We start from the raw sequence: 25172 nt of genomic DNA on the forward strand, positions 1-25172 counted from the left end.
GATAATCTGTGTTATGACTTAAAGATTGCTGTACACCAGTGGAACCCATGCAACTTGAAGGAGCTGGAGCAGTTTTGCCTTGAAGAATGGGCAACAATCCCAGTGGCTAGATGTGCCAAGCTTATAGAGACATACCCCAAGAGATGTGCAGCTGTAATTGCTGCAAAAGGTGGCTCTACAAAGTATTGACTTTAGGGGGGTGAATAGTTATGCACGCTCAAGTTTTCAATTTTTTTGTCTTGTTTCTTGTTTGTTTCACACAAAAATATATTTTGCTTCTTCAAAGTGGTAGGCATGTTGTGTAAATCAAATGATACAAACCCCCAAAAAATCCATTTTAATTCCAGGTTGTAAGGCAACAGAATAGGAAAAATGCCAAGGGGGTGAATACTTTCGCAAGCCACTGTAGGGCAGTAACAAAGGCTCTCTACTTCTGGCAGTCTTTGGCCATCTTCTCCACTGTGCGGCGTGCCCTAGCTCTGCTGATGTTGTTGGAGCTCAGTCTCGACTGTTCTGCACCACATTGCTTGGGCCTTCCCGTCTTCCCACAGAAGCCTATACAAATAGGAGAGATTACATATGTTTGTAAAATGTAGACAAACTTAAACAGGCGCTGACTTCTAAATGAACTTTTTTAAATTGGTAGAACCCAACTTTAAAAAGTTAAGCACCAAACAGTATTAAGGATTACCAGAAAATAAATTGATTTAGATCTACATTAAGCCTTGTCTATATGAATCCTGGTCATTTTCATGTAAAAGGACCCATGAGCATCAACGTGAAGATTATAGGAGCATATCAAATTTGGTGTGACATGAAAGCTAAGTGTCTGTATTTTTGGGATACATACATTTTTCAAACATTTCCTATCCTAAACATTAGGAATAAGCACACAGATGGAAAAGGGGTATTGAAAAACAACTTCTAGAAAAAGTATTTTAAATAAAATTAAAAATGAATTTTGATTGGCATATTTTATCATCTCAACCAATGCCATTTAGTAAAATTATCATGTGGTTTTCATTATCGGACTCCTGTATTTTTTTTAACACACATTCAAAGATGGTTGAAAACCAGGAAGTGAACGTTAGCATAACCGAACCTCATTAATCACACATTTTCAGTACTAATTGTGAATGAAATTGGAAATTACAAGACAGTCAAATGTCTTTGGAATGTTGTTGTTTTATATTTTTAAGAACTCTTAAAAAATATGCTCTACCAGGCGGTTGAGTTGCCAATTAAAGGAATGCAATTTAGTCAAAGCTAGCTATTATGGACAATGGAGAAATATTGTTAAGGGATTTTTTTGTCTGTGCAAATAAAAACATATTTTCATATTCATATCGGTATTTACTGTCTGCCTGCTATCTTCAATATGTTTCACAATATTATTCAGTACATGTCATTTTACAGATATTATGAGCATATAAACAGTAAACGCATTAATTTCCATATATTTGAACATTCATATTTTGACACACAAATGTATCATATTTCATAAATATTTGATATCAGTTCTCATTTAACTAGGCCTGTCTTCCATTATAAGTAACTGAAGCAGACATGATGTTAATTCATGTATCATTTTTTTGATGATTAAAAAGTCTATGCAAATTCTAATACGAAATTAGTTCACCCTAATACAACATTTGTTTACCCTAATTGGGCAACTCAACTGGCTGGTTGAGATGTTTGTGATGCGTTATCTATTTTAAGTCATGCAAATAAAAAATATTAATGTATGGCCTATATTAAGGTGAAATACACACATATACATTTATTGTTTTTGTTTTTATATGTATTTATTGGTGTGCCAGTTAAAGGGTTAAAAGGTATTTGAAATACATCAAAATTCAATCATGTTGAAGTAAAGGACCCTGCCAACTAATATCAGCATTTATATTTGGTTTTGCAGAAATGATTTGCCTTCTGTAAGTTTGAGAAATATTGCCTAGTGTCTTGTCATTCTGTTACCAAAAACCTTATAGCTTCAAAGCTAGAATCCTTAGTTGCTACATTGATTTTTGAACTGATAAATTAATTATATATACACACATTGATTCTTGAAGAATATAACTTACAAATGCCTAATGAGCTTAGTTCAACTGGCGTACCCCATGAGAACCAAAAATATAAGTTTGTTTTACTCCAATGTTTGTAAACAATGTAAATGTAAATAAACACTGTATAGCCTCAAAATATGGTTAAAACTATCATGTTGATATCATGGTCAGTCCTTGCATCCATAGCTCTGTCTATGAACTTGAGAGTGGTTACATTTCTCCAGGCCCATCACTCAGCTTTATACCAAAACAGAGGTAGGGTGAAGGCTTTGTTATTGTTTCAATTAAGGATTCTAGCTTTAAGTTATTTTATAATTTCTCTCCATCAAGCAGAAGGAGGATTATGAAATTTCACATAAGTAACAAGTAAAGGTAGACTTAACCATTAGTAATAGGGTTTTAACTGATAACAATAATTATTAAGTTATTAAAATGCGTCTGTGTTACCAAATCATTAACAGAGTGACAGCAATTGAATTGGCCACAATGGGAAATCATAGTAGTTACAAACCACAGTTTTAGTAGAGCCCATTACAGCACAGTCCATACAGTACAGCACAGTGCAGTACAGACAGTAGAGCACAGTAGAGTTCAGTACAGTAAAGTAAAGAAAAGTAGAGTATAGTTCAGTACAGTAGAGTTCACTAATGTACAGCAGAGCACACATTAGTAGAGTACAGTATAATGTAATATACTCTACTGGACTGTGCTCTACTATACTGAATTATACTCTACTTTACTGTACTTCATGTACAGTCATGGTCAAAAGTTTTGAGAATGACACAAATACTAATTTTCACAAAGGCTGCTGCCTCAGTTTTGATGATGGCAATTTGCATATACTCCAGAATGTCATGAAGAGTGATCAGATTAATTGCAATTAATTGCAAAGTCCCTCTTTGCCATGAAAATGAACTTAATCCCCAAAAAACATTTCCACTGCATTTCAGCCCTGCCACAAAAGGACCAGCTGCCATCATGTCAGTGATTCTCTCGTTAACACAGGTGAGAGTGTTGACAAGGACAAGACTGGAGATCACTCTGTCATGCTAATTGAGTTAGAATAACAGACTGGAAGCTTTAAAAGGAGGGTGGTGCTTGAAATCATTGTTTTTCCTCTATTAACCATGATTCCCTGCAAAGAAACACGTGCTGTCATCATTGCTTTGCACAAAAAGGGCTTCACAGGCAAGGATAATGCTGCTAGTAAGATTGCACCTAAATCAACCATTTATCGGATCATCAAGAACATCAGGGCGCCCAAGAAAGTCCAGGAAGCGCCAGGACCGTCTCCTAAAGTTGATTCAGCTGCGGGATCGGGGCACCACCAGTGCAGAGCTTGCTCAGGAATGGCAGCAGGCAGGTGTGAGTGCATCTGCACGCACAGTGAGGCGAAGACTTTTGGAGGATGGCCTGGTGTCAAGAAGGGCAGCAAAGAAGCCACTTCTCTCCAGGAAAAACATCAGGGACAGACTGATATTCTGCAAAAGGTACAGCGATTGGACTGCTGAGGACTGGGGTAAAGTCATTTTCTCTGATGAATCCCCTTTCCGATTGTTTGGGGCATCCGGAAAACACCTTGTCCGGAGAAGACAAGGTGAGCGCTACCATCAGTCCTGTGTCATGCCAACAGTAAAGCATCCTGAGACCATTCATGTGTGGGGTTGCTTCTCTGCCAAGGGAGTGGGCTCACTCACAATTTTGCCTAAGAACACAGCCATGAATAAAGTATGGTACCAACACATCCTCCGAGAGCAACTTCTCCCAACCATCCAAGAACATTTTGGTGACGAACAATGCCTTTTCCAGCATGATGGAGCACCTTGCCATAAGGCAAAAGTGATAACTAAGTGGCTCGGGAACAAAACATCGAAATTTTGGGTCCATGGCCAGGAAACACCCCAGACCTTAATCCCATTGAGAACTTGTGGTCAATCCTCAAGAGGCGGGTGGACAAACAAAAACCCACAAATTCTGACAAACTCCAAGCATTGATTATGCAAGAATGGGCTGCCATCAGTCAGGATGTGGCCCAGAAGTTAATTGACAGGTCTTGAAAAAGAAGGGTCAACACTGCAAATATTGACTCTTTGCATAAACTTAATGTAATTGTCAATAAAAGCCTTTGACACTTATGGAATGCTTGTAATTATACTTCAGTATACCATAGTAACATCTGACAAAAATATCTCATAACACTGAAGCAGCGAACTTTGTGAAGACCAATACTTGTGTCATTCTCAAAACTTTTGACCACGACTGTACTGTACTGTGTCCTACTGTACTGTACTGTGATGTACTATATTCTACTCAAGTATTTATTTGTTTTTTACCCCTTTTTCTCCCCAATTGGTAGTTACAGTCTTATCCCATCGCTGCAACTCCCGTACAGACTGGGAAGAGGCGAAGGTCAAGAGCCATGCGTCCTCCGCACTGCTCCTTGAAACACTGCTCGCTTAACCCGGAAGCCAGCCGCACCAATGTGTCAGAGGAAATAACATACAGCTGGTGACCGAAGTCAGCGTGCATGCGCCCGGCCTGCCACAAGGAATCGCTAGAGCGCGATGGGACAAGGACATCCCAGCTGGCAAAACCCTCCACTAACCCGGACGACGCTGGGCCAATAGTGCGCCGCCTCATGGGTCTCCCGGTTGCGGCCGGCTGCAACACAGCCCGTGATCGAACCCGGGTCTGTAGTGATGCCTCTAGCACTGCGATGCAGTGCCTTAGACCAATAAGTCACTCGGGAGGCATACTCAACTTTTCTTTACTTTACTGTACAGTGCTCTACTGTACTCTATTGCATTGTACTGTACTGTACTGTGCTGTGCTGTGCTCTACCGTGCTGAACTGTGATGCCCAAACTTTTGAAACATAGACGTCTATGATTGGTACAGATTTGGTTTGTCTGGACCAACCAAATTTGGTCTTGTTTGGGGGCGGAATAACAGCCAGTGTGTAGAATAATAGCCAAACATACAAAGGAGGATATTACATTTTTCTACCTTTGTGTACCTATTCAGGATACATCACCATGAATAGAAAGACATTCATAAGTATGCATTTCTGTGTAGTACAGATCAAGGACCCATGATGTAATTCTGTTACCGTCATTCTGTTACCAGATGTTGATCCACTTCACTAACTGTAGTTCAATAACCCCCCCAAAAAGAAATCTAACTCAAGATGTCATATCATAGCTGACACCCCATTCCTTCTGCAGACATCTTTTAATCTTAATTCGGAGTAGATATTTTAGAGTTTTTGGAGAACGTGGTCACATAAAAAACTGAGGGAGATTTTACTGTCATTCTGTTACCAAATTTCGCATCTGCACTGTTCCTCAAATAAATGTGTTTTAGTAAAATTGTAATTAAAAGTAGACTTCTGCGTATACTGTAGGTGTATGGTTTGTTAAACTTTGCAATCAATGTTTTTTGCTTGGCATACATTTTAAAACGTGAAAAAGTGAGTCTCAGCGTCACTCTGTTACAGTGGAATTGCCCTCCTACTTTTGAAACATCTCCTAGAGCAGGGTTGCCCAACCCTGTTCCTGGAGAGCTACCCTCCTGTAGGTTTTCGCTCCAACCCCAGGTGTTACTAACCTGATTCATCTTATCAACCTGCTAATTATTAGAATCAAGTGTGCTAGATTAGGGTTGGAGCAAAAACCTGCAGGACAGTAGCTCTCCAGGAACAGGGTTGGGCAGTCCTGTCCTAGAGTAACCAGGAGGCCCTTCCCTTCCTTCCAGTACCATCTTAAACCATAGGCCTACTGGTTAAATGACTGTGTAGGTTGTTAGCTAGCTAGATAGCATGACTGGACATGGGTGTCGAGTAGCCTAGTTTTAAATGGCCCGCGACGTGGTTTATGATTTTTTTAAATTAAATGTGCCTCTCTAATCGGTGATATCATTTTTTTTGTTGTTGCTCCGGTTATATAAAATATATTTTGAACAGTTTGGGCTTAAGACAAGCAGTTTTCTGCATTGTAAAGGTGCAACCATGAAGGTCTGATGCTGTGGTACAACAAAGCCAATCAGACTTGCCCATACTCATTGTTCTCACAACAGGTGAGTGCAAATGGAAGAACACTGACATTACCCCGCTCTCCAACCAAGGTGTATGAATTGAGGTGCAAACTGAAGTGAAGATGAATTCAGCAACTCTGGAGGACATTGAAGTCCTTTACTGTTAAAAGTAAAAACGTGTTTCCGCCTGCATCCTTCATCATCAGATTTCACAGTTTTAATGAAAACTGAGGAGGGTTTTATTTATGGTTTTATATAGCCTAGGTCTACTTTAAATGGCATCCTATCAGTTCAGAGACAAAAACATGATGTGATTGGTAATTTTTAAAATATGACCAATGGGAGGCCATTTTGAAATATATAAATTCTTTTTCAAACTGTAAAATCTTAATGAAGGGCGGAAAATGGGTTTGTTTTACTTAGAAAAATGAAGCACTTTTATCAACTTCCACTGTACTCTAAGAAATGATCGGCAAAGTTGTGTATTACAAATCAGTGTAGATCAATAACGCCACTGTTTATTGCTTATGAAGCGTAAACTGCAAATGCAATGACTGTAGCCTATAATATTCCATTGAAATCATCTGTTTTTGTAGCCGAGTCGTTCCACCTCAAAAAGCACAAGAAAGATGGGTAACAACCACCATCTCAGATTGTTCTGAAATTGTTTCTGTAGTTAGAAACAGATAAGATAATCATTCCTGCAACATTATTTTGTTGAATGATATCCAAAATAAATAGACAAAAGCCACCCATGGACCCCCCAAATCCCACACCAAGCCCACCTCAATGACTAGTATACAGTATCAGTTCTCTATGTTTGACAAGTAGTATGACGCTGCGGCTTGGAGTAATGTTTATTCATACTATGTGTTGTGATCCATTTTATTAACCCAACAGACCAGCGAAATTGATAAATGTGTGTGGCAGAAGCAGGAACAGCGGCATCTAGTGGGCAAAACCTGGTACTTTCACACTCATTTATGGGGAAAATGCAAGCGACTTCAATGGCTAATTTCTCTGAACAGGGGGAAAAAAATGTCACCAAATTCACTGTGAATACATTACATACATTAGGATGAATAAACAATACTCCAAGCCGCAGCTTCATACTACTTGTCAAACATAGAGAACTGATACTGTATACTGGCTGTTGTGGTGGGCTTGGTTTGAGGTTTGGGGTGGTCCGTGGGTGGCTTTTGACTATTGATTTGAAATCCTCGCTTCTTAATTATTTTTAAGAAGAGGTTTGGTCCAAATTGGATGTTGGGTACAATATATATGAATATTATTGTAAGGTTCTGTATTTATTTTCTTAGTTCACCTTGTGTTCTTGTATGTAGCCCTGTTTCTTTGTGTTCTATATTTTTTTTTTTTTTTTTTTTTTTTTTTTTTTTTTTTTAGGGGGTAGATCAGCTTTAATATTGCAGATATATTGTAACTTCCATCAATGTAATTGTTTGCATTACTTCCAATCGCCCATATGTTTTTTTTTCTCGCAAATATATATTGTGGCGTACAGCAGGTCAGCCAACAGGGGGAGACTCGTTGAGGCCTGGTAACAAATGGAGTATACATCACGAGGCAGTGGCTCCATCTGCTGGACATGCCAGGTCTCGACGGGCTCCCCGGACAGGACTAATTGGGGCTGATTGAGAGCTGGTGAGTAATTAAGGGCGGATTGCTCACCAGCTGTGCAAGGCCCATAAAGACGGTATCGTGGAGAGGGTCTCATGGGGGAGACCTAACCTTTTCTTTTGATTATTTTATTAATAAACACCCTTGAAACCGAGCTACTCATACTCTGTCCGTGTCTGATCTGTGTAAACATCTTGACCCAACCCCCTGATCTGCCACAATATATACACATACATTCATACATACATACATACATACATACATACATACATACATACATACATACATACATACATACATACATGCATATATACATTTCCTTTTAAAAAAGATATTTCCCTTTATTACTTTCCAACCCCACCACCCATTCCCTAATTGGAGTAAACTACTGAACAACAATGCTTAGGCCTCTACTTCCAGCTCATACATACTATATACATTTTATGGACACAGTCAATTTTACAATAATTATATTATGTTTGTTTTTACTCCTGAACGTCCTCTACCCTCAGTCTCTCCGATCATTTTCATGATGTCCATCTGGTTTGCTTCTATATGCCATATCTTTCTAACTGTGCTCTTTCACAAAAGCTCTCAACCTATAACCTATATACTTATTATGGACACAGTATGCTTACATTATTAGTTATCTTGTTGTTATTAGTTGTTGTTAGTTGTTATTAGTCCCATCCTTCAACACCACCCATCTATCTCTTAACACCATCCATATTGGATTTCTATTTGCCATATATTTTTCAACTGTACTGTGATGTTTTACAAAAGTTCTAAACCTTTCTATTCTCATTGTTTCTACAGATTGAAAATAATTTTTTTTGCTAAAAGTATTATTATATTATTGATCAATTGACTATGACTTTTCAGATCACCCAGTAATGCTATCTGCAAGGTTAGCTCCAGGTAAATATTGCAATCCTTTAGCCATTCCTGGACATGTGTCCAAAAACAAGCTACAAATGGACAGTACCAAAACAAATGATCTAATGATGCTCTCTTCGCAGCAAAATCTGCAGAGCTGGGAAGATGGTATCCCCAATATAAATAACATTCTATTGGTAGCAAGAACTTATATAATAATTTAAATTGAAAAATTTAAGTTTTGAATCCGGCGTCGTTTTGCGTATCAGTTCATAAACACTATGCCATGGGATCGGTACGTTAAAAATCTCTTCCCAACTATTTTGCTATCTATATGGGATGGCTGTCAATCCTTTGGTCCTTAAATGAAACTGGTATACTTTTTTATTTATCACAGTTTTCTTTAACCAACTTTTGTTCTTTAATGCAAGGCCGACAGACAATTTTTGTGGTAATGCTGCAATTATTTGGTTGTAATTTTGGGTAGAGCAGACATTTCCATATGTTTTTGTTAGCTGCATGTGCGACATAACTCCACCAGTCCTACCGATGATATAATTTACGAAGATTATACCTTTTTTAAACATTTTGTCAAAAAAAATGTTTTTTATCAATTAGTATATTTGAGTTCAACCACAATTTTTGTTGTATTATTTGTTCTGCCATTTCTGGAGGATTCAATTGAAATTGCAACCAACTTTCTATGGCTTGTTTTAGAAATAGTGATATTTGGGAGATTATTTCCTTTTCAAATAACTGAAAGTGTGAGGTTGTAATCTGAATAAAGGGAAAAAGGCCATTCTTGAACATTGGGTGAGACAATCTTACTAATTTGCTAGAGAACCAGTTTGGATTTAAGTGTAACTTTTGTATGACTGAAGCTTCTGTCTCTCACTGTTCAAATAAACCTACCATTAAAATTATAGACTGATAATTTCTTTGTCAGTGGGCAAACGTACAAAACCAGCAGGGGATCAAATACTTTTTTCCCTCACTGTAGTACATTTATCATAATTTGGTTGTAATACAGAGATTTTAGAAAATGTATCTAGATCCTCTATGAGGCTGTGGAGGGATTCAAGTTGTGGATTTAAAAGAAACTGTCGTATCGGATGAATGGTGGCCATTATTGCTGTCAACAAAGAGTCCGTTATGCTGCATCGTGTTAGAGGCTTTTATTAAAATCACGAGGTTACAGCATAAATGACAGGTGACATGACACCCGGGGAGCGACGCCTCCGAATGGCTGCTCGCTCTGTCTTCTTCTTCGTTTAACCCCCCTATTTATAAACAATGAAGCTCCCTCTTCTGGCCAATCCCCAGTCTCCCCTGTCTACAAGACACTTCCGGTCTGTTGGATGTGGCGTTACACCTAAAACATTCCCTCTTGATACTAACATAAACACCATTCCATTTCTTCATGAAAAACATTTAACAAAGGCATAATCTTCAGATACGATAAAACCATGAATCATCAGCGTACAATGACACTTTCGTTTTTAAGCCCTGGATTTCTAATCCTTTGATATTATTGTTGGTTCTGATTTTAATAGCTTACATCTCGATGGCCATAATAAATAGATATGCCGATAGTGGACAACCTTGTTTCGCTCCTCTTGACAGTTTAAAACTTTCTGAGAAATAGCCATTATTTACTATTTTACACCTAGGGTTACTATACATGATTTTAACCCATTTTATAAGAGATTCTCCAAAATTGAAAGGCTCCAGGCATTTATATATAAACCCCAGTCGTACTTTATCAAATGCCTTTTCGAAGTCTGCTATGAATAGCAGGCCTGGTTTCCCAGATTATTCATAGTGTTCTATTGTTTCCAGTACTTGCCTTATATTATCTCCAATGTATCTTCCATGTAAAAAACCTGTCTGATTAGAATGAATAATGTCCGACAATACCTTTTTAATTCTATGAGCAATACATTTTGCTAGAATCTTTTGCATCACAACACTGAAGTGTAAGGGGCCTCCAAATGTTTTAATGGACTGGATCTTTGTATTTTCCACTTTGTATCCTGTTTCAGTAATAATGAAATCAGAACTTCTTCTTGAGTGTCTGATAATCTACCATTTACATAGGAGTGGTTAAAACATGCTAATAACGGTCCACTGAGTATATCAGAAAAGGTTTGGTATACCTAGACTGGTATGCCATCCAACCCTGGAGTTTTCCTGGACATAAAGTCTTTAATTGCATCCAGAAGTTCCTCCTCTGTAATTTCACCTTCACATGAGTCTTTCTGTATGGCTGTTAATTTTACATTATCAATAGAAAAAAAATCTCTACAATTAGCTTCAGTTAGAGGAGATGGAGGCGACTGAAACGAAAACATATGCTTAAAGTACTTTGTTTCCTCCATCAAAATATCATTTGGTGAATCATGGGTGACTCCGTCATTTGTAACCAGTTTCAGTATATTCTTTTTAGTAGCATTCCTATGCTGAAGATTAAAAAAGAATTTGGTGCATTTTTCCCCATATTCAATCCAGTTTGTTTTATTTTTATAATATATTACACTTGATCTTTCTTGAATAAGTTTCTCCATTTATTTTTGTTTTTCCTCTAATTTATTCTGAGCCTCTATGTTACAGTTTTTATTGCTATCTACAGTGGGGGGAAAAAGTATTTAGTCAGCCACCTATTGTGCAAGTTCTCCCACTTAAAAAGATGAGAGAGGCCTGTAATTTTCATCATAGGTACACGTCAACTATGACAGACAAATTGAGATTTTTTTTCTCCAGAAAATCACATTGTAGGATTTTTAATGAATTTATTTGCAAATTATGGTGGAAAATAAGTATTTGGTCACCTACAAACAAGCAAGATTTCTGGCTCTCACAGACCTGTAACTTATTCTTTAAGAGGCTCCTCTGTCCTCCACTCGTTACCTGTATTAATGGCACCTGTTTGAACTTGTTATCATTATAAAAGAAACCTGTCCACAACCTCAAACAGTCACACTCCAAACTCCACTATGGCCAAGACCAAAGAGCTGTCAAAGGACACCAGAAACAAAATTGTAGACCTGCACCAGGCTGGGAAGACTGAATCTGCAATAGGTAAGCAGCTAGGTTTGAAGAAATCAACTGTGGGAGCAATTATTAGGAAATGGAAGACATACAAGACCAATGATAATCTCCCTCGATCTGGGGCTCCACGCAAGATCTCACCCCGTGGGGTCAAAATGATCACAAGAACGGTGAACAAAAATCCCAGAACCACACGGGGGGACCTAGTGAATGACCTGCAGAGAGCTGGGACCAAAGTAACAAAGCCTACCATCAGTAACACACTACGCCGCCAGGGACTCAAATCCTGCAGTGCCAGACGTGCCCCCCTGCTTAAGCCAGTACATGTCCAGGCCCGTCTGAAGTTTGCTAGAGTGCATTTGGATGATCCAGAAGAGGATTGGGAGAATGTCATATGGTCAGATGAAACCAAAATAAAAAAAATTGGTAAAAACTCAACTCGTCGTGTTTGGAGGACAAAGAATGCTGAGTTGCATCCAAAGAACACCATACCTACTGTGAAGCATCGGGGTGGAAACATCATGCTTTGGGGCTGTTTTTCTGCAAAGGGACCAGGACGACTGATCCGTGTAAAGGAAAGAATGAATGGGGCCATGTATCATGAGATTTTGAGTGAAAACCTCCTTCCATCAGCAAGGGCATTGAAGATGAAACGTGGCTGGGTCTTTCAGCATGACAATGATCCCAAACACACCACCCGGGCAATGAAGGAAGAAGCATTTCAAGGTCCTGGAGATCACATTGTATGATTTTAAAGTAATTAATTTGCATTTTATTGCATGACATAAGTATTTGATCACCTACCAACCAGTAAGAATTCCGGCTCTCACAGACCTGTTAGTTTTTCTTTAAGAAGCCCTCCTGTTCTCCACTCATTACCTGTATTAACTGCACCTGTTTGAACTCGTTACCTGTATAAAAGACACCTGTCCACACACTCAATCAAACAGACTCCAACCTCTCCACAATGGCCAAGACCAGAGAGCTGTGTAAGGACATCAGGGATAAAATTGTAGACCTGCACAAGGCTGGGATGGGCTACAGGACAATAGGCAAGCAACTTGGTGAGAAGGCAACAACTGTTGGCGCAATTATTAGAAAATGGAAGAAGTTCAAGATGACGGTCAATCACCCTCGGTCTGGGGCTCCATGCAAGATCTCACCTCGTGGGGCATCAATGATCATGAGGAAGGTGAGGGATCAGCCCAGAACTACACGGCAGGACCTGGTCAATGACCTGAAGAGAGCTGGGACCACAGTCTCAAAGAAAACCATTAGTAACACACTACGCCTTCATGGATTAAAATCCTGCAGCGCACGCAAGGTCCCCCTGCTCAAGCCAGCGCATGTCCAGGCCCGTCTGAAGTTTGCCAATGACCATCTGGATGATCCAGAGGAGGAATGGGAGAAGGTCATGTGGTCTGATGAGACAAAAATAGAGCTTTTTGGTCTAAACTCCACTCGCCGTGTTTGGAGGAAGAAGAAGGATGAGTACAACCCCAAGAACACCATCCCAACCGTGAAGCATGGAGGTGGAAACATCATTCTTTGGGGATGCTTTTCTGCAAAGGGGACAGGATGACTGCACCGTATTGAGGGGAGGATGGATGGGGCCATGTATCGCGAGATCTTGGCCAACAACCTCCTTCCCTCAGTAAGAGCATTGAAGATGGGTCGTGGCTGGGTCTTCCAGCATGACAACGACCCGAAACACACAGCCAGGGCAACTAAGGAGTGGCTCCGTAAGAAGCATCTCAAGGTCCTGGAGTGGCCTAGCCAGTCTCCAGACCTGAACCCAATAGAAAATCTTTGGAGGGAGCTGAAAGTCCGTATTGACCAGCGACAGCCCCGAAACCTGAAGGATCTGGAGAAGGTCTGTATGGAGGAGTGGGCCAAAATCCCTGCTGCAGTCTGTGCAAACCTGGTCAAGACCTACAGGAAACGTATGATCTCTGTAATTGCAAACAAAGGTTTCTGTACCAAATATTAAGTTCTGCTTTTCTGATGTATCAAATACTTATGTCATGCAAGAAAATGCAAATTAATTAATTAAAAATCATACAATGTGATTTTCTGGATTTTTGTTTTAGATTCCGTCTCTCACAGTTGAAGTGTACCTATGATAAAAAATTACAGACCTCTACATGCTTTGTAAGTAGGAAAACCTGCAAAATCGGCAGTGTATCAAATACTTGTTCTCCCCACTGTATATATATGTCTTATCATCAGGTGAATGATAATGGCAAGTAGAAGTATTTCATTTGGAATCAATAAAATGTATAGATTTGGTAGACAGTTTCATTATTTTGACCTCCCAACAGTTGATGGGAGAGGAAGTGTAAACTCTAACATAGCCTATTAGCTAGAAAGGTATCTTGCCAGTGGAGAGAAAATGTTGCTGTTGTAAAGAAAATGTCCTGCGATTATATTTTTTATTTTTTTATCCATTGAGCTGAGAGAAAATATTGCAGATTTGAAGGACATTTTCAGCACTTCTATACAGTTTGGCATGGAGTTGAGAGACAATTTTGCAGGTTTAAAGCTAATTTCCTGCTATTGTATGCATTTTTCCATGGCTAATGCTGTGTTCCTCTGCTCAAACATTATAACAAAATCAATGGGCCTTGAATGCCATTTTATTATTTTTTATTTTATTTTTCTGACTGTCTAGCTTTTATTTGATAGTTAGTTCTCAAAGATGGTATTATTAAAATATATATATATACAGTATAGTTCAATATCTTTTCTGCATGCTTTCTATCTGGTTTTGATCGTTTAAGTTGACCCTGGAACTGTTTTTCCATCCCGAAAATTACCACTAAGATGGCTCGCCTAAAAAAATTATATACAGAAAAAACCCTGTAATTAGCTCCAATGACTGTAATTTCCTCCATATTAAAGGGATAGTTCGAGATTTTGGTAATGAAGAGTCGTATGAACAGGAACAGCTAGCATGCTAACTGTTCCTGTAGTATTACTGTAGACTTCCAGTCAACGCTAGTTAGCATTGGTTCACGAAACTACCTCTAACTTCCTTCATACTGGACGCAGAGACATAAAAGTATCCACGATGGTATTCTGTTATAGCTAGCGATATTCATAAAAATCATTATTTCCCCCATTAAAAAACCCAATAAAATATTTTTCCCAAAAGAAATTAAAAACATTGCGTTACCTCAGATCCCAGTGATTTAATATCCAAATTAAACACATTATCACTTGGCTCTACCTTCAAGTACACAAAATGTGGAAACATAATGGTGATAACTTGGTGAGCCCTTCCCTCTACTGGCCAGTTAAACACATTGCACTATACTGACAGACCACCAACATACAGTAAGTAGGCCTTTTTCTGACAGAAATGTTTATTTGGCTGAGTCCCACCTCTGGTTTTAGACCTGTAGGGCCTATGTTTGCTTGTTAGTATCTGGAATAACATTGGAAAAAGAAGCACAGGAATTAGTAGGAATTTGTCCAGCTTATTGGTAAGTTATATATACCGGAGTTGGGGTCAATTCCATTTCAATTCCAGTCAATTCAGAAAGTTAACCAAATTCCAATTCCAAATTTACCTAATTGAAAAGCATTGAAGAGAATTGGAATATCAGTGTACTACTTCCTGAATTGACTCACAGGGATGCTGACCCATGTTGACTCCAATGATTCCAACTTGTGTCAAGTTGGCTGGATGTCCTTTGGGTGGTGGACCATTCTTGATACACACGGGAAACTGTTGAGTGTGAAAAACCCAGCAGCGTTGCAGTTCTTGACCCACTCAAACCGTTGCACCAATACCATAACCCCTTCAAAGGCACTTAAAACTTTTGTCTTGCCCATTCATCCTCTGAATGTCACACATACACAATCCATGTCTCAATTGTCTCTAGGCTTACAAAAATACTTATTTAACCTGTCTCCTCCCCTTCATCTACATGGATTGAAGTGGATTTAACAAGTGACATCAATAAGGGATCATAGCTTTCACCTTGATTCACCTGGTCAGTCTATGTCATGGAAAGAGCAGGTGTTCATAATATTTACACTCAAATCAAATCCAATCAAACTTTATTTACGCAGCACATTTCAGACATGGAATGCAACACAATGTGCTTCACAAAAACAATGAAAATAAAAAAGGAAATGTTTACTACACAACAAACATGAGGATATAAAACAAAAGAATAACAATACAAACTGAAGGACTAAAAAGCACCCTAAGGAAAAGCAAAACTAAAAAAGTATGTTTTAAGATCTCTTTTAAAAATGTCCACAGTTTAGGCCCCCCACAGGTTCTCTGGCAGGCTATTCCAGAGGCTGGGGGCATAGTAACTAAAGACTGCCTCTCCATGCCTCTTGGTCCTAGGCTTTGGGATAGTTAAAAGGCCAATGCAAGAGGACCTGAGGGACCTACTGGGTATATAACTTAAAAGCATGTCTGACATGTATTGGGGTGCACAATCGTGGATTGATTTAAAAACCAATAGAATAATCTTAAATGTAATTCTACAACTCACAGGCAGCCAATGCAGAGACCTTAAAACCGGTGTAATATGTGCTCTCCGTCTGGTCTTGGTCAGTACCCGTGCTGCAGCATTCTGTATGTTTTGCAGTTGACCAATGGCTTTCTTGGGTAGGCCAGACAGGAGAGCATTACAGTAGTCAAGCCTGCTTGTAATAAAAGCATGGATGAGTCTCTGTATCAGCCAGTGTATACAGTCATTGATTGGTACAGTTCATAAGTGACCTTACAGATGTGGACACGTGCTGCCTTTCTCTCAAGAACTTCCATTGCCACTGGCTGACAGATAATGTGTTACTACAGCGTATATGATCATGCCCAGACAATAGGTGATGATGCTACACTACAGTATTGGTTGTATTATGGAAAGGAAGGTCTGGCTGGAGATAAAGATGCCACCAGTCACTGGGATCTTCCACGGCTTGGTTGATTTGATTTTCTGACCCTTCTGGGCTGACCTGCCAGTACAACCCGTTTTCTTCTCCATGTTTTTGATGACGCCAACAGCAACAGTCTGCCACATGTCCCGGACAGCAAAACGACCTGTTTGCACACAAAGATAAGCAATGCACGCAAGCACGCACACACAGTGAAACAGATATTACTCATATTGTTGTTTAACATCACAATAATGTTAACTTTCACAACGATTCTATTGGCTCCTCGTCCTTAGTATTTAACATTGTTTCAGTATTCTGCTCTTGTCTTGCATGAGCTCTGATACTAAGCAGGCCTGTTGAAACCCAGCCATGCAAAAGGCTGCTTGTACCCAGGTACCACTCACAAACAGTACTCCCTCACTCCACCATTCTGGGCCTAACACACATGGGAGGCCACAAAACAGTCGTTTCACAGAGGACTGTGATTTCACGCTTCAAAAACACATGCAATTATTTCCTCCATTGTTTGCACACAGAACCGCGGCAAATATTTCCAATCAGGTCCAGAGAAATCCACCAAACCACTCCCTGGACTGCGGTATGTTACTACCTCACAATCATCAGAGAGAGAGAGAGAGAGAGAGAGAGAGAGAGAGAGAGAGAGAGAGAGAGAGAGAGAGAGAGAGAGAGAGAGAGAGAGAGAGAGAGAGAGAGAGAGAGAGAGAGAGAGAGAGAGAGAGAGAGAGTGTTTGAGATGAACCAGATGTCCAAGGGGGCTTCACCTTGGTGTGTGTAACCAAAACAGCCTCCCTTATGGAACTAGAACAAGATGTGGAAGACTTCACACACAAAAGGTGGATTCTTACAAGTACATCAGTCCCTGAGATTTGATTACAACCAATGTATTGACCACACATGGGCTGCAGAGGGACGTGAACGAATTAGAGGGCAGCTAGCCAAGCAAGTCTGGAAGAGGGAGGTATATGCATAGAAATATTGTCTCCCGAGTGGCGCAGTGGTCTAAGGCACTGCATCGCAGTGCTAGCTGTGCCACTAGAGATCCTGGTTAGAATCCAGGCTCTGTCGTAGCCGGCTGTGACCGGGAGACCCATGGGGCGGCGCACAATTCGTCCAGGGTAGGGGAGGGAATGGCTGGCAGGGATGTAGCTCAGTTGGTAGAGCATGGCGTTTGCAACGCCAGGGTTGTGGGTTCGATTCCTACGGGGGGCCAGTATGAAAAATAAAAAAATAATGTATGCACTCACTAACTGTAAGTCGCTCTGGATAAGAGTGTCTGCTAAATGACTAAAATGTAAATAGAATCCTGCTGAGGACAGTGGATGTTAGTTAGGCTGAACAGTTACGGTTACCAGGTGGATGTATACTAACCCTGGGGTGGGTATTTGGAGAAGCTCTCCACACACATGGGCACCCAGGAACCATCTATACGATGACAGCATCCCCAGACATTAGGGCCTTGGGGTTGTCTTCCATCTTTTTCAGAGAGCGGCGGATTATCTTCTCTCTGAGCTCAGCGAACTTACAGGCGATCGTGTGGCAGTCAATGACCGGGGAATAGCCTGCACTGGGTGGCTCAGGATAATCACCTGAGAGAGGGAGAGACAGAGAGAACAAATTAATTCATGTAAATAGGTAAATGAAATATTTATACCAGGCTTTAGTACTGCATGTGTCTGAGATGTCCAGAGGGATGACCTTTGACCCTGACCTGTGAACCCAGCGGCCTCTTGGGGCGGGTCAGACTTGCTGTCCCCACACATGTTCCCTCTGCGGATGTCCTTCACAGATACAGTGCATTCGGAAAGTATTCAGACCCCTTGACTTTTTCCACATTTTGTTACGTTACAGTCTTATTCTAAAATTGATTAAATAAAAAATGTCCCTCATCAATCTACACACAATACCCCATAATGTCAAAGCGAAAACAGGTTTTTAGACATTTTAGCAGATTTATTAAAAATAAAAAACAGAAATACCTTATTTACAAAAGTATTCAGACACTTTGCTATGAGACTCGAAACCGAGCTCAGGTGCATCCTGTTTCCATTGATCATCCTTGAGATGTTTCTACAACTTGATTGGAGTCCACCTGTAGTAAATTAAATTGATTGGACATGATTTGGAATGGCACACACCTGTCTATATAAGGCCCCACAGTTGCATGTCAGAGCAAAAACCAAGCCATGATGTTGAAGAAATTGTCCGTAGAGCTCCGAGACAGGATTGTGTCGAGGCACAGATCTGGGGAAGGGTCCCAAAAAATTTCTGCAGCATTGAAGGTCCCCAAGAACACAGTGGCCTCCATCATTCTTAAATGGAAGAAGTTTGGAACCAACAAGACTCTTCCTAGAGCTGGCTGCCTGGCCAAATTGAGCAATAGGGGGAGAAGAGCCTTGGTCAGGGAGGTGACCAAGAACCCGATGGTCACTCTGACAGAGCTCCAGAGTTTGTCTGTGGAGATGGGAGAACCTTCCAGAAGGACAACCATCTCTGCAGCACTCCACCAATCAGGCCTTTATAGTAGAGTGGCCAGACGGAAGCCACTCCTCAGTAAAAGGCACATGACAGCCCACTTGGAGTTTGCCAAAAGGCACCTAAAGGACTCTCAGACCATGAGAAACAAAATGATCAGGGTCTGATGAAACCAAGATTGAACACTTTGGCCTGAATGCAATCGTGGCGTCTGGAGGAAATTTGGCACCATCCTTACGGTGAAGCATGGTAGTGGCAGCATCATGCTTTGGGGATGTTTTTCAGCGGCAGGGACTGGGAGACTAGTCAGGATTGAGACAAAGATGAACAGAGAAAAGTACAGAGAGCTCCTTGATGAAAACCGGCTCCAGAGCCCTAAGGACCTCAGACTGGGACGACGGTTCACCTTCCATCAGGACAACGACCTTAAGCACACAGCTAAGACAACGCATGAGTGGCTTCAGCTCAAGTCTCTGAATGTCCTTGAGTGACACAGCCAGAGCCCGGACTTGAACCCGATATATCACCTCTGGAGAGACCTAAAAATAGCTGTGCCGCGACGCTCCCCATCCAACCTGACAGAGATTGAGAGGATCTGCAGAGAAGAATGGGAGAAACTCCCCAAATACAGGTGTGCCAATCTTGTAGCGTCATATCCAAGAAGACTCAAGGTTGTAATCGCTGCCAAAGGTGCTTCAACAAAGTACTGAATAAAGGGTCTGAATACTTATGTAAATGTCATATGTCTAAAAACCTGTTTTTGCTTTGTCATTATGGGGTATTGTGTGTAGATTGATGAGGGGGAAAAACGATTTAATCTATTTTAGAATAAGGCTGTAACATAACAAAATGTGGAAAAGGTGAAGGGGGGTGGGTGCAAATCAATATTAGGAAGTGTTCTTAATGTTTTGTACACTCAGTATATATACAGTGAGGGAAAAAAGTATTTGACCCCCTGCTGATTTTGTACGTTTGCCCACTGACAAAGACATGATCAGTCTATAATTTTAATGGTAGGTTTATTTGAACAGTGAGAGACAGAATAACAACAAAAAATCCAGAAAAACGCATGTCAAAAATGTTATAAATTGATTTGCATTTTAATGAGGGAAATAAGTATTTGACCCCTCTGAAAACATGACTTAGTACTTGGTGGCAAAACCCTTGTTGGCAATCACAGAGGTCAGATGTTTCTTGTAGTTGGCCACCAGGTTTGCACACATCTCAGGAGGGATTTTGTTCCACTCCTTTTTGCAGATCTTCTCCAAGTCATTAAGGTTTCGAGGCTGACGTTTGGCAACTCGAACCTTCAGCTCCCTCCACAGATTTTCTATGGGATTATGGTCTGGAGACTGGCTAGGCCACTCCGGGACCTTAATATGCTTCTTCTTGAGCCACTCCTTTGTTGCCTTGGCCGTGTGTTTTGGGTCATTGTCATGCTGGAATACCCATCCACGACCCATTTTCAATGCCCTGGCTGAGGGAAGGAGGTTCTCACCCAAGATTTGACGGTACATGGCCCCGTCCATCGTCCCTTTGATGCGGTGAAGTTGTCCTGTCCCCTTAGCAGAAAAACACCCCCAAAGCATAATGTTTCCCACCTCCATGTTTGACGGTGGGGATGGTGTTCTTGGGGTCATAGGCAGCATTCCTCCTCCTCCAAACACGGCGAGTTGAGTTGATGCCAAAGAGCTCCATTTTGGTCTCATCTGACCACAACACTTTTACCCAGTTCTCCTCTGAATCAGTCAGATGTTCATTGGTAAACTTCAGACGGCCCTGTATATGTGCTTTCTTGAACAGGGGGACCTTGCGGGCGCTGCAGGATTTCAGTCCTTCACGGCGTAGTGTGTTACCAATTGTTTTTTTGGTGACTATGGTCCCAGCTGCCTTGAGATCATTGACAAGATCCTCCCGTGTAGTTCTGGGCTGATTCCTCACCGTTCTCATGATCATTGCAACTCCACGAGGTGAGATCTTGCATGGAGCCCCAGGCAGAGGGAGATTGACAGCGCTTTTGTGTTTCTTCCATTTGCGAATAATCGCACCAACTGTTGTCACCTTCTCACCAAGCTGCTTGGCAATGGTCTTGTAGCCCATTCCAGCCTTGTGTAGGTGTACAATCTTGTCCCTGACATCCTTGGAGAGCTCTTTAGTCTTGGCCATGGTGGAGAGTTTGGAATCTGATTGATTGATTGCTTCTGTGGACAGGTGTCTTTTATACAGGTAACAAACTGAGATTAGGAGCACTCCCTTTAAGAGTGTGCTCCTAATCTCAGCTCGTTAACTGTATAAAATACACCTGGGAGCCAGAAATCTTTCTAATTGAGAGGGGGTCAAATACTTATTTCCCTCATTAAAATGCAAATCAATTCATAACATTTTTGACATGCGTTTTCCTGGATTTTTTTGTTGTTATTCTGTCTCTCACTGTTCAAATAAACCTACCATTAAAATTATAGACTGGTAATTTCTTTGTCAGTGGGCAAACGTACAAAATCAGCAGGGGATCAAATACTTTTTTCCTTCACTGTATATGTATTTCCGGGGGCGTACAACAGGAGGGCCACGGGCTGCATGTGACCCGCCAGTTGCCCATCCCTGCGAGAGTAGCCTATTACTTCTGTTTAGTGTTAGAGTAGCAACTCTACCTCGTATCTTGTAGACGTCTTGCAGGGGCAGGCGGAGGGTTTTGTCTGTGGGCCGTGTCGGAGGCATGACGGTGTCTAGAGCCTCCAGGAGACTCACCCCGTTGGCATGGTGCTCCTTCCTGTCCAGCGTCCAGCTTTTGAACCAAGGCATCTGGACAGAGTGACAACACAGAGTAACAACATAGATTTCTGTGTGATGAATTTGTTTGGAAGTTGGTGTATCAGTTGATTGAGCAACAGGAAAATGCATTTTATATGGGCAGGAGGCCATCTTGTGGAGCATTGAGGAACTACATACTGTCTAGGGACTATAGCTTTGAGAATAGACCGGGAGTTCAGGACAACCAATGTTTTAATGCTAAATAAAATAGTTAACACAATGTGATGTAATTCAGGCCTATAGACAATACTCACATTTGGGGAGGGCTCCAGCATGTTGTCCTCATGCCAACCGGAGATTGGCATAAAGGGCACAGCATTGGGGTTGTAGCCAATCTTCTTGATGTAGGCACTGACTTCCTTTACTATCTCATCATAGCGCTTCTCACTCTAGAGCGGCTCTGTGGAGTCCATCTTGTTGAGCCCTACAATGAGCTGCTTGACCCCCAGAGTGTAGGACAGGAGGGCATGCTCCCTTGTCTGACCGTTCTTGGAGATGCCCGCTTCAAACTCTCCCACTCCAGCTGCCCCATGATCAGCACTGCACAGTGTGCCTGTACAACACTGCAGGCATGGGGATTATTCAGGCTCAGTGACATCAATGAGTTTGGGTTTAGAAGAATGGTTAGGGTGAGGATGAGGAATGGTAACATTAAGGTGAAGGTTTTAACCTCCTTACCTGGGAGGTTCCTGTGATCATGTTGTTGATGAAGTCTCTGTGCCCTGGGGCGTCAATGATAGTAATGTAATCCACTGAGTGTACAAAACATTAGGAACACCTTCCTAATATTGAGTTGCACCCCCTGTTGCCCTCAGAAAAGCCTCAATTCATCGCAGCATTAACTCTAAAAGGTGTTGGAAGCATTCCACATCTTGACTCCAATGATTCCAACTTGTGTCAAGTTGGCTGGATGGCCTTTGGGTGGTGGACCATTCATGATACACACGGGAAACTGTTGAGTGTGAAAAACCCAGCAGCGTTGCAGTTCTTGACACACTCAAACCGGTGCGCCTGGCACCTACTACCGTACCATGTTCAAAGGCACTTAAATATTTTGTCTTGCCCATTCACCCTCTGAATGGCACACATACACAATCCATGTCTCAACTGTCTCAAGGCTTAAAAATCCTTCTTTAACCTGTCTCCTCCCCATCATCTACACTGATTGAAGTGGATTGAACAGGTGACATCAATAAAGAACCATAGCTTTTACCTGGATTCACCTAATCAGTCTACAATACATTACCAAAAGTATGTGGACACCTGCTCGTCAACATCTCATTCCAAAATTATGTGTATTAATATGGAGTTGGTCCCCCGTTTGCTACTATAACAGCCTCCATTCTTCAGGGAAGGCTTTCCACTAGATGTTGGAACATTGCTGCGGGGACTTGCTTCCATTCAGCCACAAGCATTAGTGAGGTCAGGCACTGATTTTGGGCGATTAGGCCTGGCTCGCATTCAGTGTTCCAATTCATCCCAAAGGTGTTCGATGGGGTTGAGGTCAGGGCTCTGTGCAGGTCAGTCAAGTTCTTCCACGCCAATCTCAACAAACCATTTTTCTATATGGATCTCGCTTTGTGCACGGGGGCATTGTCATGCTGAAACAGGAATGGGTCTTTCCCAAACAGTTGCCACAAAGTTGGAAGCACAGAATCGTCTAGAATGTCATTGTATGCTGTAGCGTTAAGATTTCCCTTCACTGGAACTAAGGGGCCTAGCCCGAACCATGAAAAACAGCCCCAGACCATTGTTCCTCCTCCACCAAACTTTACTTGGCACTATGCATTCGGACAGGTCGCGTTCTCCTGGCATCCGCCAAACCCAGATTTGTCCGTCGGACTGCCAGATGGTGAAGCATGATTCATCACTCCAGAGAACGCGTTTCCACTGCTCCAGAGTCCAATGGCGGTGAGCTTTACACCACTCCAGCCGACGCTTAGCATTGCGCATGGTGATCTTAGGCTTGTGTGCGGCTGCTCGGCCGTGGAAACCCATTTCATGAAGCTCCTGACGAACAGTTCTTGTGCTGACGTTGCTTCCAGAGGCAGTGTTGCAACTGAGGACAGACGATTTTTACGCGCTACGCACTTCAGCACTCGGCGGTCCAGTTCTGTGAGCTTGTGAGGCCTACCACTTCGCGGCTGAGCAGTTGTTGCTCCTAGACGTTTCCACTTCACAATATCAGCACTTAGAGTTGATCTGGGCAACCCCTTGTTATAATAACAGTGAAGCATAGATGGACAGGCTTCCTCCTCATTGTGTGGTTTAGCAGAGCTGTCAAGCACTGATTATGCAGAGATACTAATCCACACAGGCCTCACCTCTGCAGTCTCTTTCTCAAACTTCTCAGTGGTCCTCTTGTCGATGCCCCCACACTTGTAGATGAGGTGTCCAGTGGTGGTGGACTTCCCTGAGTCCACATGACCAATCACCACAATGTTGATGGGACTTTCTCCTTTCCCATCCTGGAATGTCAGGGGATGGACTGCAGTAGGGGAAAGAATGGATAGTGAACACATCAAACATTACAAATGCTTTTTTTGGTGAAACTTGGTTGAATTATGTGTCTTGCGATAGAGATCCGGGATTTACAAAATGACATTGATTGGCCCAAGGCGGGAGCTATAGTAATTAACTGAAATTAAATTACTGATACTATCTGAGTGCTTCTAAACCTCACTTTGCAGTTGGTCAGTAGGTCATTTAAGGACATTGTGATGCAAGATGTCATGCAAGATGTTAAACAGGGTCATATGAGGACACCAGTGACATCACTGTGTTTATCAGATGCTCTTAGGGATTGAACTGTCATTAAAAGCAATTATGTATTTTTTATATTTTTATTAAAAACATTACACAATATCAGACATTGTGTAATAATTTGCATGTTCTAATCTTATTGGAGAAAGACATTTTAGCATTTCAATGAAGCATATCTTTAAACTATCATGCTCATCTTTATGCGAATGAAAACACTGATTAGACATGGCAACCCTCAATACGCCACTCAAACGTGAGCCGTAAAAGGCAGGTAAACACATATTGTCCAGCTTCTTACCTATAGCAGTAGCTGCCGACAGAGAAGACTGCTTACTTCTGCCCTGCTGCTGTTTTGCTTGAAGGAGTTGGCAGAATTGGGCTATGCTGCCCGTTCAATTTGGGCACCCCCTCCCTACCACTTTGGGTACAGCAATGTGGTAGGAGAGATGGAGGGAGAGGCACAGCCTGCAGAGAGGCACTTGTCTGCAGCAGCTCAAAATGGATTAGAGTGGACAGGGAAAACGAGAGAGAGAGATTATAGAGATAA

The 25172-nt window shown here is 41.4% G+C and overlaps 1 pseudogene; it reads right to left on the reverse strand.

Moving 5' to 3' along the window:
- Positions 1-427: 427 nt before the first annotated feature.
- Positions 428-24578, reverse strand: LOC121537260 (annotated as a pseudogene).
- Between the last annotated feature and the right edge of the window lie 594 nt (positions 24579-25172).

Source organism: Coregonus clupeaformis, chromosome 24 (assembly GCF_020615455.1).
Source record: "Coregonus clupeaformis isolate EN_2021a chromosome 24, ASM2061545v1, whole genome shotgun sequence".
NCBI lineage: Eukaryota > Metazoa > Chordata > Actinopteri > Salmoniformes > Salmonidae > Coregonus > Coregonus clupeaformis.